The sequence below is a fragment of the Aotus nancymaae genome, unplaced genomic scaffold (assembly GCF_030222135.1).
Source record: "Aotus nancymaae isolate 86718 unplaced genomic scaffold, 86718_ANA_hifiasm-v0.15.2.pri h1tg000033l, whole genome shotgun sequence".
NCBI classification, from domain to species: Eukaryota; Metazoa; Chordata; class Mammalia; order Primates; family Aotidae; genus Aotus; species Aotus nancymaae.
The window spans coordinates 36,662,364-36,681,994 of record NW_026988447.1 but is presented as its reverse complement, the minus strand read 5'-3'; positions in this window follow the sequence as shown (position 1 = coordinate 36,681,994).

Here is a 19,631-nt window from a genome sequence, read left to right as displayed (position 1 = left end):
TAGCATTTGTGTCAATGGTATTCATAGGAATAGTTATTCAATTAAAATATCTTTATCCCCAAAATGTTACACAGTGTCTGAGGCTTTTTGCTTTTAATCTTCTATTCAATATTTATATGTGACTAAAGAAGCTGTGGATAAACCTCCCATCAGTCATTTTGAGAGCATCACGAAGTCATATACGAGAACTGATACCACTTTCACAGCCTTACTAACTTGAGAGCACCGCTTAAGATGTCTTATGTTTACAACTTTAAAAGGCAAAATATAAATTCTAATTTCATAGAGGCTAATAAAAGCACAATACTCTAAATTTTGTTTTCCAAATTAGTATCATTACCAGAAAGTCTGAATGCCCACAAGATGGGCTGTGACAACATGATTGTGTTCAGACACTTCCCAAATTAGGTGCCATGTTTAAAAACTTGGCCAAGTGAGATTGACACAAGCTTCTCAGGGAACAGTGAGAAAAACAGAAAGCAGATCAAATTTGGGCCTGCCAATCCTCGACAGGCTTGCTTTAACTTTCTCTCCCTGAAGTTCTTTGTCTTATATTCTCTCTTCACTGAAATTGTGACACAAAGGTTATGACAAGCATGTGAAAATAGCTAGTGACTTATTAATGTCTGCTATGACTTGAGCATCATAGAGCAGCACAGTGTGGCTTCAGTGATCACCTTTCTTTCCTTCCATATACTGCAGCCAATCTCTTGAGCTGTCCAGAAGTGTCATATTCCTTCAGTGGAATAAGATCAGTGCATTAATATGCTCTTCTACCTCCAAGCTCATAGTTACTTGTCACATTAATATTTTGCTTAAACCAACTTTCCCTGAAATATAAGAATGCAAATTACTCAATTCTTGAATCCCTACTGCAAGCTTTTCTCCAACATTCAATTTACACATATATTGAAGTGATGGACATTCTTAACAAACAGCAGTTTTCATTTATTTATTTTCAGCCAAATGGAATTGAAAAGTCAGTATTGAAATGAATTTTATATGAAGTGGATCTTAATGGTTAACCTCTTCAACAATACTGAATTTTGAACCCTTCAAAAAATTCTCTCCTTTCCAGTATGGGGACACAATTTTCTTTATTTTTCTACCCTTGGTTGTTTGGTTTTATTAAGACTGTCATTTATATGGGCTTAAGTTTGAGTACAGATATGCAAAGAGCATCCTTATGGAGCTACAGTTTATGTTGTTTTTGCTTTCTCCAGATATTTAGAACATGTTATTGCCAATAGTAATGATGATAATACAAACTTTGGGGAGTGATTCTGTCATTGCACGCAATGATGCTTTTAAATTTAGAAACAGAGGAAGAAAGCTTTGAGGTCCCACATTGCTAGAGCAAAAAAAATCTTATCTATTTTTGAAGGAAGTATAAAATAGCTATTATTACTTATAGTAGCAAAACCCACAAATATTTGTGCATCAACCTAGTAATAATAACTTCTTCCTTACAACTTTGTCTGTATTCTTATGTTTTTGGTCTTCATCATTCTTTCAGAAGTATAACATCTTCCTGATAAGAGTGTGTATATTTTTTATTCTCACTATTCTTTAAGAAATATTTTTTGTCCAATATAGCTGCTTTTTAATCTCTGTGTTCCTATTGTGGATTTTGGGTTTAATTGCAAAAGAAAGACTAAGTTATTCATCAAAGGCTTATATTTCACTCAAGTTACTGTAAGACAAATTGGACATATAATGTTTTAATATATAGTTATTGATGAAAGTAGTAATAATATTTACATTTATTGCTGTCTGCTACATAGAAGGCATTATCCTGAGTACTTTATGTATTGTGTTTCTGGTTAGCCTATCAGGAAATCCTAACAGAGGTTTTAATATTTCAGTTTTATAGATGAAGAAACTGACTCTTTCATAGATCTAATAATTGCTTAATTACTAAGTAACTAATTAATAGGAGGCTAACATTCTAATTTTATACATTAATACATAATTTGTGATTCTATTTATGCTTACTGGGCACTCATGTGATACATAAGCAAATGAGGACATTAATCTTCCTTTAAAGCCTGTCATACAGTAAAATTCTGATGACTACTTATTCTAAGGCAAGTTAACAAAAAGAATTTGACTTCTTGTCTCTGTAGAGTTTTATATTTTAACTGAACATATCAGTGTCTTCTAAACAAACAGTATATATGAAGCTTATTAAGTTTATACAACCAAAGATCTCTTGAAATGCTGATGAGGTGACCAAAAGATACCTCCACCAACTTTATATTCTATGAATTTTCACATGCGTGCAGACACACATGCACACACACTGTTGTGTAATATGAGGAAACCACAGCTCTGAGAGATTGGGTAGCTTAACTGTGAAGCTAAGTCTCTTGGATTATTGTTTCCTGTATACATATAATTTTCATTTGAGACTTTAAACGATAACTACAGCCCTTTGTGTGAGATGTAGCTAAGAAGTAATCTTGTTCAAGTTTTTATTTTCCAGAACTAAATAATATTATATGTATTTTGGGTTTAATTGCAACAGAGAGACCAAGTTATTTATCAAAGGCTTACATTTCACTCAAGTTACAGTAAAACAAATTGAACATATAATGTTTCAATGTGTAATTATTGAACGAGTTATCCAGAACTAATTACTATTATATACATTTATATATATTATAAAAATAACATGAATTGCTCAAACTGGGATTTAATCTTATTGTGCCACCAACTCTCTGTGTGATCTTCGCAAATACCTTTAATTCTCCAAATTTCAGTTTGTAATCTGTCAAATGAGGGGTTGGTTATAAACTTTCTGTTCTTTTGCAATGTCATTGTTTGTAGCATATTATGTTTCAAGAACAGTAGTGTCAGAGCCAAAAGAATAACAGAACTTATGGTTCCATTTACATAATTCTAATCACTCATGTTTCTCATTTGAATTTGTGTATATGCAGTACTGAGAAAGGCTGGCTTATCACAGTTGCAGGTGAACACAGAGCTTAGGTGCAAATGTCTCTATATACACAGAGTTGTAGTGGGACAGTCCTGGGAAATCTACTGGACTTCTAGGTCCAATCTTTTAACACTTCTGTGGTGGTGAACCTCAGATTAATATCTTATCTGCAAACTGAAATGTTAGCACATTATTTAGTGTGGTGTTTAATGGTAGTATTTAATTAAAACAGAACTGCAGAAGAGTAATCAGCATTTAACTGTTCCTAAAATGTGTGCTTTGCTTTGAATATGAATTGAGTCCCTTTGTCCTCTGTATAAAATTCATTCCACAAAGCGAACATTCACCTTCTGTTTGGCATTTTATTGTGGTTTATTTGAAGCACACCAACATATGAAAAACCATTCTCTCGTTTTATTTTCTTTAAATTTGTTACATATGCCAATATCCTGCTGGCTAGCCACCAAAGTACTGTGTTATGTATGGAGTTTCTTAGTCAACTGAATAAGGCACTGGAGACAAAACATCTGCATTGAGTGACTTTGAACAAGTCTCTGTTTACCTCATTACATGACTATTATTCAAATAAAACTACACACACACACACACACACACACACAAACACACACACAATCTTAACACTGTACATGGAAAATAGGAAGAATGCAATCAATGTTAGCTATTGTTTTCCTTATTAAAGAACTTACACAAAAACTAGATTATCTCTGTGGATGTTTCTGTTATTGAGACAAATATTAAATATTGTTATAGTTAACCCAAGACAAACTACCTTTCAAATGGAATATGAACCTGAAAATTTTATTCCGGGAAATTAAACACTTTTCAAAAAACAGCGTAAACATTAGGAAGCATATAAAAATTACTCTCCGGCTATTTCATAGACTGTTCATATTTTTCAATAAGATGTTAGAGTTGTCAAAGTCAAGTAAAATATAGAGATAAATCTCTCAAATTAAAATATGTTATTTAGGGAGAAATAGTTACAATTTAGGGCATACATACAGACCAGGTAATCTTTGCTATGTCTGAAGGACAAAGAGAGGATTACATATTTTACAAAAAAGGAGAAACATTATTTATTGCTCTTTGAGAAATTTTCTTGGCGCCAGCTAGGTTTTGAGGAGCAGGCAAGCTCTCATTGGTAAGTGGTGATGGTGGAAAAAACTAGTCTTAGAGTTGCAGATTGTTTCAGCAGCTGTTGGATAAAACTGGTTTCAAGTTACAGCAGGCAGTTTCAGCTGCTAGGTTTATAGAATTACATATTTGAAGCAATATTTTGTGCCATGAGTGTTTTTTACCAGTGGCTTCTCAAGTCTATTTTTATTTATTTTTATGTATTTATTTTAATTTTTATTTATTTATTTCTTGATATGGAGTCTCGCTCTGTCACCTAGGCTGGAGTACAGTGGTGCAATCTCTGCTCACTGCAACCTTCGTCTCCCAGGCTCAAGCAATCCTCCTGCCTCAGCTTCCTGAGTAGCTGGAACTATAGACATGCACCACCCCCTCCAGCTAATATTTTTGTATTTTTGGTAGAGATGGGTTTCACCTTTTGCCCAGGCTGGTTTTCAACTCCAGACCTCAAGTGATCCGTCCACCTCAGCCGCCCAATGTGCTGGGATTACAGGTGTGAACCACTGTGCCCAGCCTTAACTCTCTTTTTAGTTGAGTATGACAATAAACCAATCTGTACAATTGACTTGCACGGTGTTAAGGTACATACAACAAGGACTCCCTACACCACTGATTTCCAACCATTTTAACACCAAGGTTCACCTTCCTCAGTGAACCCAACCATCAGTGTATTTGTCAAAGCATTTGCTAAGCAATGATCATGCATCTGTTATTTTTAATAAATATGATATTTCTATTGATTTGGAAATATTAAAAATATTACTATATTTGGGCATTTTTATGATCATCTAGAATTATTTCTTAGAGACTGTGCTAAAGTTTGATAAATTTTCTTATGCTTGTATATTGCTGTACAATATATAAAATACTTCAGTGAATGACTCATATAATCCCATAGACAGCACAGAATACTTTCTTATATTCTTTTAAAATTTGATATAACTACCATTCATTAAGAAACATGAAGTGATTCAGTCTGGTTCTGCTAGCAAGTGATAGAACAAAGCCTTATACTTTCTGGTTTCAAATTCTCTGTGTATTTTAGCTTTATCTTCCTGCCTTCCAAAGGCATCTAGAATGTAAATGAAATGCCCAACAGCTACTTAGAAGTTCAGAATGTTTATAAGACAAAAACAGGGACTTTGATTTATGACTCAATTCTTTGAATTTTAAATGATCACTATTCTATTGTCAGATAACATATACAACGAGAACTCTCAGTTCACTTAGCCAGATGGTGCAGCCAGGAGACAGAGGGAAGACCCGAGTAGATTAAGTATGGAGCTAGAGGCGGGCGTATGATTAGAATGCAAAGCCTCCATCCTCCATCCATGTTTCTGATGTGGGTTTGCTCTCTCCAAATGGTTTACGCAGTTGCCAAAAAATCTGCATAAAAATAATATTCATTTGTGCTTTCAGCATTCATTAGTTACCCTAAATTTTCTCTGAATATCAAATACATGCCCAAGTGAGATGAGACATCAAAGCAGCAGGCAACGCAATCCAATTATCCAAGGAATATTGCTAGTCCTCAGCATAGCAGTAGTATGGCTGAACCTCAAAGTCCCTATACGTGGATCCTCTAATAGCTTATATTTTGGAGTCGGTTAGTCATTAGTTTCACAGAACCTAATGGACTACCTAAAACAAAGATTGATTTAAAAAGTATACACATTTGTACTTTGAACACAGACCTTGTCCATCTTAGTCTAAATGTCTCTATTGTTACAATTCTTCCTTCACTTGTCCTAGAGTTCTCTGTGCACGACCTCACATTTAATCACTTACACATCCTTTCTTTTTATATTTTTATATTCTGTTTCCTTTTCTCTATAACTCTAGCCAACTACCTTTATTCCTTAAGTGACAGCATGCCTCAACATATTTTTCATTGTTTACTGATTCATTTATTCAACTGAGCTACAGGGTGTCAGTGAGCGGACTACAAAATGATATGTAATGTTGGCAGGCAATGCATGGGAAAACTCGAAGGAATTTGGACAGGCATTCCAGATTGTCCAATTGAGAAAAATCTATGTTCCCTAATCAATATTTTTTTGCTTCAAAATTGTTCCTGGATTTATATTTAGTGACACTATACAGAGCTGTATATTTCCATCTGTGCTTATAATTGCAATTTTGACTTTTTATTTGGATTATAAACCTATCCCAGCTGGATTTTCTTGTGTGGCTTCATCTCTGTATGGCAGAAATGAGATCTATTTAATATTATAAGCATATTGCAGTTTAAAAAGTACTTCTGCATTCTACCCCAGGGCAGGTGGTTTCATTTGCATTTTAAAAATAAGGAATTAGAGGTTATTGATTACAACTTGCCATGCACCACAAGCCAATATGATTCGAGTCTATGTACTGCAAATCTCAATCTTTCCTCAACAGGTAGTTTGAGGTTACTGAGAGGATAGCTTTGTAAAATTATTGACATTTAATTTTTTTTTTTTTTTGACACAGATTTTTACTCTTGTCACCCAGATTGGAGTGCAATGGCATGATCTCAGCTCACTGCAACCTCTGCCTCCCTGGTCCAAGTGATTCTCCTGATTCAGCCTTTCCAGTAGCTGGGATTATAGGTGTCTCCCACCATGCCCAGCTACTTTTTGTATTTTGAGGGGAGACAGGGTTTTGCCATGTAGGCCAGGCTGGTCTTGAACTCCTGACCTCAAGTGATCTGCCTGCCTTGGCCTCCCAAAATGCTGGGATTACAGGCATAAGCCACTGTGCCTGGCCTCAATTTTGTTTTTAACAATAATTTTCTTCACTCGATATCTATTTTCTGGACACCTTCTTAGTGCCAAGCTCTGTGGCAGCTGCTGAATAAATACATGTGTTCAAGATGCCTCCTTACTGCCAGTAACAACTTAGTTTATAGTTTAATAGTAACTACAACCATTTCCCAAATGGTCCACTTCTGCTAGGTGCATGGAAAAATTTCACTTCCCATCTTTTTGGTCTTTTTCTGATGTGTGTGACTAATTCTATCCAATAAGTTTTAAGGACAAGTGTCGCCTTAGATTGAGTATTTGTTGTTATGATATTAGCGAGCATCTTTTACTCCCTACCATTGAAATGCTCCAGCTAGAGGCTATTCTGTCATTTTTGTTCTGAGAGTGAAGACAATTACAACACAAAGAGTCTACAGTGTATGCCTGGTGGGCATTTGGTGTGAGAAGGGATGATGTTATGTGTCACTATGTTACTAAAATACAGAGGATTATTGGCTAGTACAGTATAAAAATTATCATGACTGATATAAAAATACTTCACATTAAATTCTAGACTTTATTTCAATAGTTCATTATAACTGATATAATATATATGTGTTATATAGAAGATAATTCTATATTATATATGTATATATATAAAACATGTAATATAAAATATTGTGTATATACATTCAGTATTTTGTATGTATATGGGCACCTGAGTTTGATGCAATCTATTAAATCTCTCCTAGGGGCTGGGCATGGTGGCTCACACCTGCTATCCCAGCACTTCGAGAGTCTGAGGTGGGAGGATCACAAGGTTAGGAATTCGACACCAGGCTGGCCAATATGGTGAAACCCACTCTCTACTAAAAATACGAAAGTTAGCTGGGCATGGTGGCAGGTGCCTGTTGTGCCAGCTACTCGGGAGGCTGAGGCAGGAAAATCACTTGAACTTGAAAGGCGGAGGTTGCAGTGAGCCGAGATCATGCCACTGCACTCCAGCCTGGGCAACAGAGCAAGACTCCATCTCAAAAGAAAAAAAAATTATCCAAGGGTTGACTCCTAGAGATGGAAGAGCTGTAAGCAGAAACAGAAAATTACGTTTTCACACAAACTCTGCCTCATTAGCAGATGGCAGCAATGAGCCAATAAAACATATTTTTTCCTTTGAGAACTTTATATACTACTTATCTTTGCCACTAATTCTAAAGTAAAATGTGTTTATTAAAATGTCTTTATTGATTTAGGTGAAAAATATAATTTTTCTCAGTCCTCCAAAAATTAGATTCATTTTTCACATAATTCATAATGCAAATATTTATGAACAAAACAAACATTTTTTCATAAAAAACATTAATCATGTAAAATGTATTTTAAATCAATAAATAAGGAAGGAAATATAGTGTCCAAGAAAATATTTTAGGTAAAATGACTAATGTAAAATAAAGTAAACCTTATGAACACAACCTCTCTCACTATATATCCAGGCTAAAAAACTATTTTTTATTTTTTATTTTATTTTATTTTATTTTATTTTTTTGAGACGGAGTTTCACTCGTTACCCAGGCTGGAGTGCAATGGCGCGATCTCGGCTCACAGCAACCTCCGCCTCCCGGCTTCAGGCAATTCTCCTGCCTCAGCCTCCTGAGTAGCTGGGATTACAGGCACGCGCCACCATGCCCAGCTAATTTTTTGTATTTTTAGTAGAGACGGGGTTTCACCATGTTGACCGGGATGGTCTCGATCTCTTGACCTCGTGATCCACCTGCCTCGGCCTCCCAAAGTGCTAGGATTACAGGCTTGAGCCACCGCGCCCGGCCTAAAACACTATTTTTATATGTCTCACTCTTGTTCCATCTTTTCTACAAACTTATAGGTAATAAAAATAGGGAACTCTTCGAAACACATGCTTTCTCTTCAATGGAGGCGAGGTTTTAGGAATGCCAAAAAAAGGAGTTAGAAGAGCAATTAGAAGGCAAGAGCGAATAAATGAATCTTTAAAATGCATCTAAAATATTGATACTGGTACTTGAGTCCCACTCAAATTCTGAGTCACAATAGACTTGGACTATGATATCTAGACCTTCTAGATGCTTTAAAGTGGGAAGGTTATTTTCTTTTAATTACTGAGAAAACTGTTATTTGCAAAAATGAACATGTATTCTTCTTGGAACTATTGTGAAAAAGGTAATTCAAACTTTCATGAATGGAGATACTTGTGTACATGTGTGGCAGGCCCCCGCTAGGTGCTGTTGTGTGAGAATTTTCCAAACAGAGCCAATAAAAGATGTGTGTGCGTGTGTGTGTGTGTGTGAAATTTGTATATACACATGTATACATATACATACATGATACTGGCTTACGTGTTTGTGGAAGCTAAGTCCCACCATCTGCCATCTGCAAGCTGAAGATCCAGTGAAACCAGTGGTGAAATTTGAAGCCTGAAAGCTAGAGAGCCAGTGATGTAGATTCCAGTCTGAGTCTGAAGGCCAGAAGCACTGAGGGCAGGTGGTTGATGTCCTGCTTCAAACATTAAGGTAGTGAGTGAATTCAATCTTCCTCCTTTTTATTCTATTCAGGTTCCTACTAGACTGGATGATGCGTATCAATTCTCCAATTCATTTGCTGATCTCTTCTGGAAACACTCTCACAGACACACCCAGAAATAATGTTTAGCCAGCTGTCTGGGCATCCCGTGGTCCAGTCAAGTTGATGTATAAAATTAACCATCAAAGCTGTATAGGTACTATTTCATTTAATTCACAAAGTTATCCTAAAAATCAATTCTATTCCTTCCATTGTTTGATGTCTCCCAGCTAATAAATAGAGGACTATAATTCCCTGCCATTTCTGCCTGATTACAAAAGCTGTTCACTTTCCACCCAGAAGGCCCAATTAACAATGATTTGTTATCAAAATAGCATGTCCATCATTTAACTACTGAGAACTGAACTTGTCCTTGAATGGAAATTTTCCAGTTTTTAAAAAAGATTTAAGAAGATTAGAAATCTACAAAATGTTTTTGTCTTCTTCATACATATATTTTATAACCAATACATCTAATAAAATAATTGAGCTAATATCAGCAACAGTTGCCAACAGGTGATTTTAAATCACCGAGCAGATGAATAGTAATGTGCGTCGTGCCCCTGTCAGCTGAGCTATAAATGATTACGCAGTACTCCTAAACTCCATAAATTCAGAAAGAAAACTCATATAGGGTCCCATTTTTGTAAAATACCCAACCTTCTTTTGCATAAAAGCGAGAGACTCTAGGGAATCTTACACATTAATATCCATATCAGTAAGGAGAATAAAAATGATGTGGCTAGCAGCATACAAAATTGGGAACATCTGAAAGATTCATAGTTCTGCCCTGTCAACTGAAAGGCATCCAACTCATTTTCCTTTATGCTGTGAATGAAAGTAACTGCAGTGGAGGCTATTCCTGTAGCTGTCACGAAATAACTTGTCCGTTGGTGTAACCGAGGGATGAGACAGGATGTCTTACTTCAAAATGGAATTAAAATAAAATAAGATAAAAATATAAATAAAAGAACCATTTTATCCACTGTGAAATTTGAAGTACTTAGTTTTATCCCTAGATGGCTTTTAAATCAACCTAGTGGATTCTAATTTATTAGTAACAGAAATAGTATTTGGCTTAAGATTTCAATACTCTGCCTTAATCCCTACGAGAATTTTCGGTACTCATACTGTGGAGCTGTATGCTGGAGCAGCAAGTGACAAGTGAGAAAGACCTCCCTTCCTACCTTTCTCACCTGAGTAACATTGCCATTAAAATTGTGAAACAAATTAAGACAGCAAAACAAAAAAAAAAATAGCCAATTATTTTAGCCAACACATTTTGCTAGTTTTTAAAGTTTGTCTTTTAAATGTTAAAAAATAACGTTTTTAAAAAAAGTCATATTGAAATTAGTTTAAATAGAGAGTTTTTTCATTTTAATAAACAAAGTTCCCAGAAATGAGGTATCCAGTCATTTTTCACTTATTTTTCTAATGTCACTAATTCCCCTCCAACATAATGGGATTTTGCGTCATTGACACTCTCATGAGATTCTTATACTATAACCCACGGATATGATGTTACAATATCAAACAAAATAAGCTAGCAAGTCTATGGAGATATATGTCAATGATGCAAATATTTCTACGTGTAGAAGTAGCAATATGTCAAGATGATGGCAAATAATATCAAGGATTTCTCTGGATACTATTTTCTGGAACAAAAACAGTGCACAAAGGAATGTCATTGCAATTCTTTCGAGACAATGATCTGATTATAATGGCTATAATAAAAGGAAGGTTGCTAGTGTTTGTGATCATCTGAATTATTTTTTATATATTTGAGGAATTGATATTTTTATATATCTCATTGGAAAGCACCGAAGAGCTTTTAGTACCTTAAAAAGAAAATTTTGGTCTCATAACATGGTAGAAATCAAGAGAAAGGGAGGCATTTCAGGGATTTTAACATCGAAAGAGCATACACTGTTTTACACTGTGCGTTGTTTGAATTTGATTATTACTTGTTGAAGTAATCATCAATATCCTAGGCTGCCATGCCTGTTGATAGGGGTCTTTTGACTTTGGCAAAATCTGTATTTGACATAGTTAGATGAGTTCATAAAACTTCCAAAGTATGATTTTTTAAAATGAGGTGTGACCTTAATCAGATAAATGGATGAAAGGAAAAAAAAAGGTCATCTGTGATTTATGTAATTCTTTAAATGTATTCAAGGTAGTGCCACAAGGAGAGTAATTTGACCTTACTGGGTAAAGCAATTTATTATAGTATAAATAAAGTTATTTTTGGTGCCACTCATTTAAGTTTCTGCACATGGATAGAGTCCAAAATAAAACATTGAAATTCATGATTCTAAATTATGTGAGCTATTTAATCATTACTGCTGGAGAACTAGACCCAAGAAGTAATTTTCAGCAACAAAGTTATTAGAGTGATGGTAAAGTGGTCAAGAGAGCCCGTCCTGGAACACCACTTGAAGAAATAATCCAAATAATATCATAGTCCCTCAGGAGGAAGATGAGCCTGTGTACACAAACGCATATGTCAAACCTTTCAAATAGTTCAAAGTACTTTCAAGCATGTTTTGTAATACCATTCTTATGATCGAGATAAGAGCAAGGACCATCCACATTTTTCGTGGAGAAATGAACACAAGCTCCAGGCACCATAGTTCTTTCTGATTATCTAAATGGAAAATGTGGAGTTTACTTATGTCTAAAATTTTGTCTGAAGTATCCCTGTTTTTACTTACTTTAGGATAATTCAAAGGTTCACACAAAATCAGACGATTTCTCCTTAATATTCTGCTTCTTTCTCAACCCTATATTTCTTCACATACCAAATTGAAATTAATCCTAGCTTTTCTAATGGCCTCATTTAGAGTTTTTTCTTATAAAATTCCATTTCAGGTATGGGGTCTGCTGAAATCAGACCCAATGTACCTTTATGTTTATAAGCCAATGTAGATTTATTTTTATTCAACATTTATTATGTTCCAGGTAACTTATTTCTTACAGTAATATGAGCTTATGAACCCTGTTTTATAGGTATGAAATCTGAGACTTGGAGATGATATATACATTTCCAACTTAAAGCAGGAATTGAGAATGTTCCAGGTATAATTCAAGTATGTATTCAGTTCCAAAACCTATGCCCTTCAGGGAGTCTCCTTGCTCTCACAGTCCAACCATCCATCCACCCATCGATCCAGAAAACAATCTTTTTAGTGAGAAAATAATTTCTTGAATTTGTCAGTAGTAATTGCACTTTTGATAGAGAATAACACAATAAAGATTACTTGGATTCCTGTCTTGTTTTTACCACTACTTGTTCCTACAAACCAGGTTGTATATTTTGGACACGGGTGAAGCACAATAGGAGGTGTTATATCTTCTGTAGGATTTTCATATTTAACAGTTAACTGATTCATACATTCACGCAAACAGGTGGATCGTTAGGTTTAACACGTGGGGTTATTTCTTACGCTACCTCATTTTTTTCCTTTAGGTTTTTATTGAACTGGCTATTTAGCCTGGACATTATGTATTTGTAAATGAAATTTCTTTTCCAATAAAACTATATTCAACTCTATTACATTGGCACTTTGCCTTAATGTAATGTCAGTCGATTTATTGTTTAGAATAAAATTATAATCCTTTTCATTTCCAACATGTTCTGATACATGACAGAGAATTCTTTTAAACTATAGCAGTGAGTAATTTTAAGACAAAAATTGTTCATAAACATAATTTTGACTTGTGTTAGTCTACTTTTTGTTTCCCATAAATAAATCTCCAAGTAAAGAAGTTTATGTAGACATGTTTTTGTGAAAATGGAAGATGCTGCAAATACTATTATTTTGTGAGATGATCCTCTACAGGATTTTTATAAAACCTTATCAGAAATAAAAAGCACATATTAATGTAGAATGTAAAAATTCTATTTTCAAGGAAATGACAAAATTTTGTAGACATGTTTGATTTACACAAAGTCAAAGAAAAGCTGAAGACACTACCTCGTAACTCCACTTGAAATTTTAAAGTACACTTCATCTACTTGGGGGCTCCATTCTGAGTTTTAAATGTCAAAATCTATCAGACAACTGAATATACTTTTTTAACATTAGAGAAAACATTATTTGCTCATTGAAATGGTGTGCTTCTGTCAATTAGTGTTACTCCGTAATTAGTATTACTGCAATGTGTTGCACCTGTTAATCCTTGAAGCGATACTTCTTTAAAAATCTCCCTTAAAACTTTTGAGGTGTACTAATAATCATCTCTTCACCTATGTATTTCCTATTGATAGTTTCTGCTCATACTCCTCTCCATAAATCCTGGCACTTATCTAAAATTTTAATCTTCAGAACAACCATTTTCAGCAAATGCCATGAACCAATCCCGTCTCTTTGCTTTTGTGTCTTGATATCTCGATACCTTTCTTCCCTTTCTGAAAGGCTTCTTGTTGTGGTTTCTGAGCTTTTCTTGACTTCTTAACTTGCCTATTCTCTTTACTTAGAAAACACATTTTACTTTAGCCAGTTCTAAGACTGGGGCTGAGTGAAAAATAAAAATACAGACCCTTTGTTAAAAAATTATTCATAATTTCATGATGGCAGCAGCAGAGCCAAGTATGGGACCCTGTAAGTGTGAGGACTTGTGCAATGTGTAGGTCTCTGCCCATGAAACAGGTCCTGGTTGATGCCATTTGTTATGCTTCAGCACTTCTCTTACTGGTTTGGTACACCCTTTTCCATGACCGTATCTTTCATTACCGCTCTCAGATTTCCTTTTCCCTTTTTTTTCCCAACAGTGTAGCCCCAGAGGCTTGAGCTGCAGAGACTCTTACCTGTTTTCTTCCTATTTTCCTGAAAGAAAGGTCAGAAAGAGCAAATATTTGTCATTTTTTTCTTTTCTTTTTTCTTTTTCTTTTTTTTCCTTTCTTTTTTTGAGATAGGGTGTCACTCCAGCTGCCCAGGCTGGAATGTCTGGTGCAATCTTGGCTCACTGCAGCCTTGGCTTCCTGGGCTCAGATGATCCTCCCACTTCGGCCTCCTGAGTACCTGGGAATACAGGAGTGTGTCCCTGTGTCAGGCTAATTTTTATATTTTTAGTAAAGACATGGTCTCATCATGTTGCCCAGGCTGGTCTCAAACTCATGGGCTCAAGTGATACACTCACCTAGGCCTCCCCAGGTGCTGGGATTGCATGTGTGAGCCACCATGCCTGGCCGTGAATGTCTCTTAAAATATTTTTATTATATAGCATTTTGCAAGACATTCTTAGTATTAAATCTGAATTGATCATTGAATTAAGAATCATACCATCAAATATTGCAGCATGACTTAATTTTGTTGAGGTAATAGGTTCCAGTCTACTTAAAGTATGCATGTCTTCAATGTTGGTTACATTCATTTGAAAATTAATTTGACAACAGTGTCTGTGACTGTGATGGCAGACATTCCAGAGACAACTGTTTAAAATCAGAGTGCCAAAATATTAATCTTCATCGTCATTAACAGGGCGAATCTCTTCCTTAGGTGTAGCATTGTTTTCAGGGTTAAATAGCCTATAACCTGCTTCTGCCATGTCTGATCTCTGTCGTGGTATCTTCTGGGAACCATCTTCTTCAGTATCTTTTTTCTTTCTATAGCTCAGTCTTTCTAGTTTTGCTTTTCATATTTCTAAGGTAATAGTGGTTAATCTGACAACCCATCATATGGAAAAAAATAGAAAAGCTATTTACTCTACGAAATCATCTATTCCTATTTTCCCCATGAAATAAATGTACTTGTTTTGTTTTTGTTTTTTTATGGTTTTTTTGGCTTACTCTGAGAATGAGGCAATGAATTCTAGTTTACTGGCTCTGTCAAAGGGATACTGTCAATGAAATTACTAATTTAATTCCAGTTAAATTGAAAAGATTTGGTAACTAGTTGTGGTGGATATGTGGAATATTTCTGGACATCTTCCCCAGAGTAAAGTTGTATACTTATTTGCCTTATTTATTTGTGCTTAGGCCCAATACTGTGTCTCCCAGGGTGGGCAACATAGAATAGAAAAACCTTATTATTCTTCACTCTATCTTTTATGCAAGGAGAATGTCAGTGACAGTTTATTCCAGCACTGACAAAAATGTATTTATTCTGTATTTCCACTTACAGTGAGTTTTAGGCTTTACTCATTCAGAATTCTTAGTTCTTGCCCAAAATTATCCTATCTTTAACCAAAAATACCTTATTAAAATAATGTAATACTTCAACTATAAGGCAACACACATAGAAAATCTAGAAGAGTAAGATATCACTAATTGGCATAGAAAATGATGATGAAATATACAGAAATTTAGGTGTAGAACAATTCATTAAATGTTAAAATGTACTTACCAAATATCCATACTTCATTGTAGGTCAATATAGATACAGACTATTAATGTTGGCTCCTGATAGTTCATCTTTATGTCAATAATATCACTTTTACTTATTCTTTGTCTCACCTTCTGTCATACTATTTTCTCATAAAATGTAAACTCTTAGTGGGAGAGCAACAGCCTCCTATTTATCACAAGTAATATAGTATATTCTATTGCACCTTTTCAATTATAATGATCTGTTGCAAATTGTGCTAATTTAAGATTGTATTGGTTATGTTTTCATAAGTGTTTTTGACTATTTTTCTTTAGTTATTTTAGAATACTTTGCATACCTTCCATGTAGAATCAAAAAATATATAACTAAACCAAAATTTTTCAAATCTGACACTCCTCTTATTTGAATATTTTAAATGAAAGTGTGTGTGTGTTTTGGCCTAAACTACTTTAACAATTGCCTCACTTTTTCATTTGTTCTACTATTGTATATAAACAAATATAATGGAAATTTTATGAACAATCTAACATTTGTTTGGGGGTACACTTAAATTTGCATGAGAAAAAATATTTTTATTTTGTAAAACATTAAATATTTGAAAAAGTTCATAAGAGATATGAACGCTAACACTATGTTAACATGGTAAAATTTATATCTATCTATCTATATATATATATCTCCTTTGGTAGATGCTGAAGTTAAATATTTCTTCAAAATATATAAATTAAAATTCATATTTAAAGGATGATAAATTTAAAAGTAATAAATATCAGAGTGAGGAGCTATACATACACCACAAATAACACAAAAAAGTTAATTATTGCATCAGGACTTAGTTTTAAATTTCTCAAACTAAAATCTATGTAGAAACAATTGCTCATAGAGAATAGCACATTTTCATGTTTTTTTAAAGATTGTTTAATCTGTTTGGAACCCAATAAGTATACATGTCTGAAGACTAAAGACAGTTATGGAGATTGTCAAATAAAAATGTTTTGCTTACATTTAATTTGATTGACACATTATGCTTGAGTACTTTTTTCATAGCCAGACTTACATGAGTACTTATTAGTAGCCCAACTAATAATTAAGCTAAATTTATTAGATTTTATAACCCCTTATATCTGATCAAATTGTATCATTAAAAATGTATTTGCTGAAATTTAAGTCATTAATGAAGCAAATGTTTATAAGGAATCCTACTACTGAGGGAATGTGTTCTCTTTCCGGGTCCACAAGGGGGCAGAGTTTTAAGGGCATGAACTTCCCAGTGCCATGCCTCCCTCCCATTTCTCTCCATCCAGGAGATTTAAAGTTCTCTGTTTTAATTTTCTTGGGCGTGGGTAAGGGTCAAAAGTCAATCACTCCAGCGGAAGTTCCAAGGAACTCCTTTCATTGACCCGGGGTTTTAGAGAAGGTGGGGGTTCTTCCCAGGTTAAAAGTCCCCTTCTTCCACACCCCTTTGGACTCCATGTATGGATCCCCTTCCATGAACACCCCCTTTGTGGAAACCTGGATTTGCCCTCTGGAGTCCCCTTCCACACTCTCTCGTGGAAGCCTGTCTTCCCCTCCTAAACTCCATCTCTCTCTATTCCCTTCCACTCAGTGTGGAAGCTGCTTTCCTCTCCTGGATTCCATCATTCTGGATTCTCTCACTCAGTGTGAGAGTTAGCTGTTTCTTTCTTTCTCTCTATCTAAATAAATCACTTTCTACAAACACTTTTGAGTCTGGCATTTACTTTTATGAGCGCACTGCACCGTGGTCTCCTCTCCCATTCTTGGGGAGTGATAGACCAAGAACCTGGAGAAACATCCTCTCAGGGGAACTGAGGGCTCCCCTGAACCCCAACATTACACTACTCCCATAGTTTTAAGCTGTTTCCATTTTTCTCTGAGAATGCCTTAGCCTTCCAAACCATTTTTTTTTTTTTTTTTTTTTTTTTTTTTGAGACGGAGTTTCGCTCTTGATACCCAGGCTGGAGCGCAATGGCGCGATCTCGGCTCACCGCAATCTCCGCTTCCTGGGTTCAGGCAATTCTCCTGCCTCAGCCTCCTGAGTAGCTGGGATTACAGGCACGCGCCACTGTGCCCAGCTAATTTTTTTTGTATTAGTAGAGACGGGGTTTCACCATGTTGACCAGGATGGTCTCGATCTCTTGACCTCGTGATCCACCCGCCTCGGCCTCCCAAAGTGCTGGGATTACAGGCTTGAGCCACCGCGCCCGGCCCCAAACCATTTTCTCTTAGTAAAACTTGTTATAGATGATACACCTTACAATTAATTTGAAGTGTCTTTAATGGTTCAAAAGCAAATTTTAGAAAGCTCTTAAATTTTTATTCTGCTTTAAACGTTTTAATAAATCACTGTTCCTATCCTTAAAGGAAGCCACATGGTAGATGTTGCTAAGAAAAATTAAATTGAAAATGTCTCCAATGTACAACTTACATTCAAAGATTGAATAAAGATGGGATTTCATAGTTGTAACTTATTGAATGGCCCTAACAATAACATTAGGAAAAAATCTAGTTACTTTTCAAATTATTTCTCCACACTAGCTGCTGTTATATTTATGTTTTGAATGATACAGCTAAGAGGTGGTGAAAAATATTTATAATCATAGATCATCAGGATAAAATAGGGACAATGTGGTTTAATCACTTTATTGTTTTTTTGTTTTTTTTTTGAAATGTGCTTAATGGAAAGGATGAATGACTGCCTTGCTTCAAAATTAAATTCTATTGCCTTGAGTGAAGGATTCGAGTATTAGCATAACATTCTATTTATGTGAGTTATGCTATAGTTTTTATCATTTTTTACGTTACAGTGCAAGTAATGCTACTGATTTATGGTTGCATTTTTAAAGGGCAATGCTATACTGAAACCAGAGACTGAAGGAAGCTAAAAGTCGTATTTGTCAAAAACTTAGCCTTGACGTAGTTTATGATCATTGACTATCTGCCCTATTTATAGGGCTGCATTTAAGAGTAAGCAATCTAGCAAGCTCAAATATGACTGATGTTTGCCTATTTGTTACTTTTCAGTGTTTCATTTTTTGGTTAGATGGTTATAAGATACCAGCTATATAAAGTTATGCAGAAGTTAAAGAATGCATAGTGCTTTCCATTTTCATTATACTTTTTGGAAAGAATTATTTTCACAAATATTCTGCTTGTGTTTTACCAGCACCCACTATAATCAGCATAATTTTTAACCTCAAATGAATTATGAATACCTTCCTCAGTTGTGCAGTTGAGATGTTAAATGGTTGTGTGAGGACTTGAATGTTATGGTCTGGTATATAAGGTAATTATCGCCAATGTGAAAAACATTTCTGCTTATAAATTATGAGGGTTTGAGAACTTGAAACTTTTATAAGATTACTTCTAAGTTGAACTACAGGAATTTAAAACTAAACAACAACTTCTTATTTAGCGAAATATCTGAAAACATAGGGAGTGAACCTATATATTACTATTCAAAAGTTTAAAGTTATAAACATATTTTCATTTATCTTTTAGACTCACAGAAGTTAGGAATAATAGCTATATTTGCTTTAGTTTTTCAGTCAATAGTTATCAGTACATTTTAATTCTGGTTGAAAACTTTAAACAATAAAATATTATTTTGATATATCTACAAATAAAACAAATCCATCTGATGTTGCAAACACCACAATGTAGTTACCAAAGGTCTAGTCAGAGCAAGCAGATACAGCAAGTTACTCGAATATTGTCAGTAGGAGAGGAGGCGGAAGAACCATTCATTAAGCGCAGTACTAGGCAAATGAGACTCAATGATTATAGCATCCACTTAGGCTGATTGGACTGACTACAGTAAATTGGACAACTAGAGTTGTCATCCATGGAGGCATTATGCCATAGTTTGAATCAAGA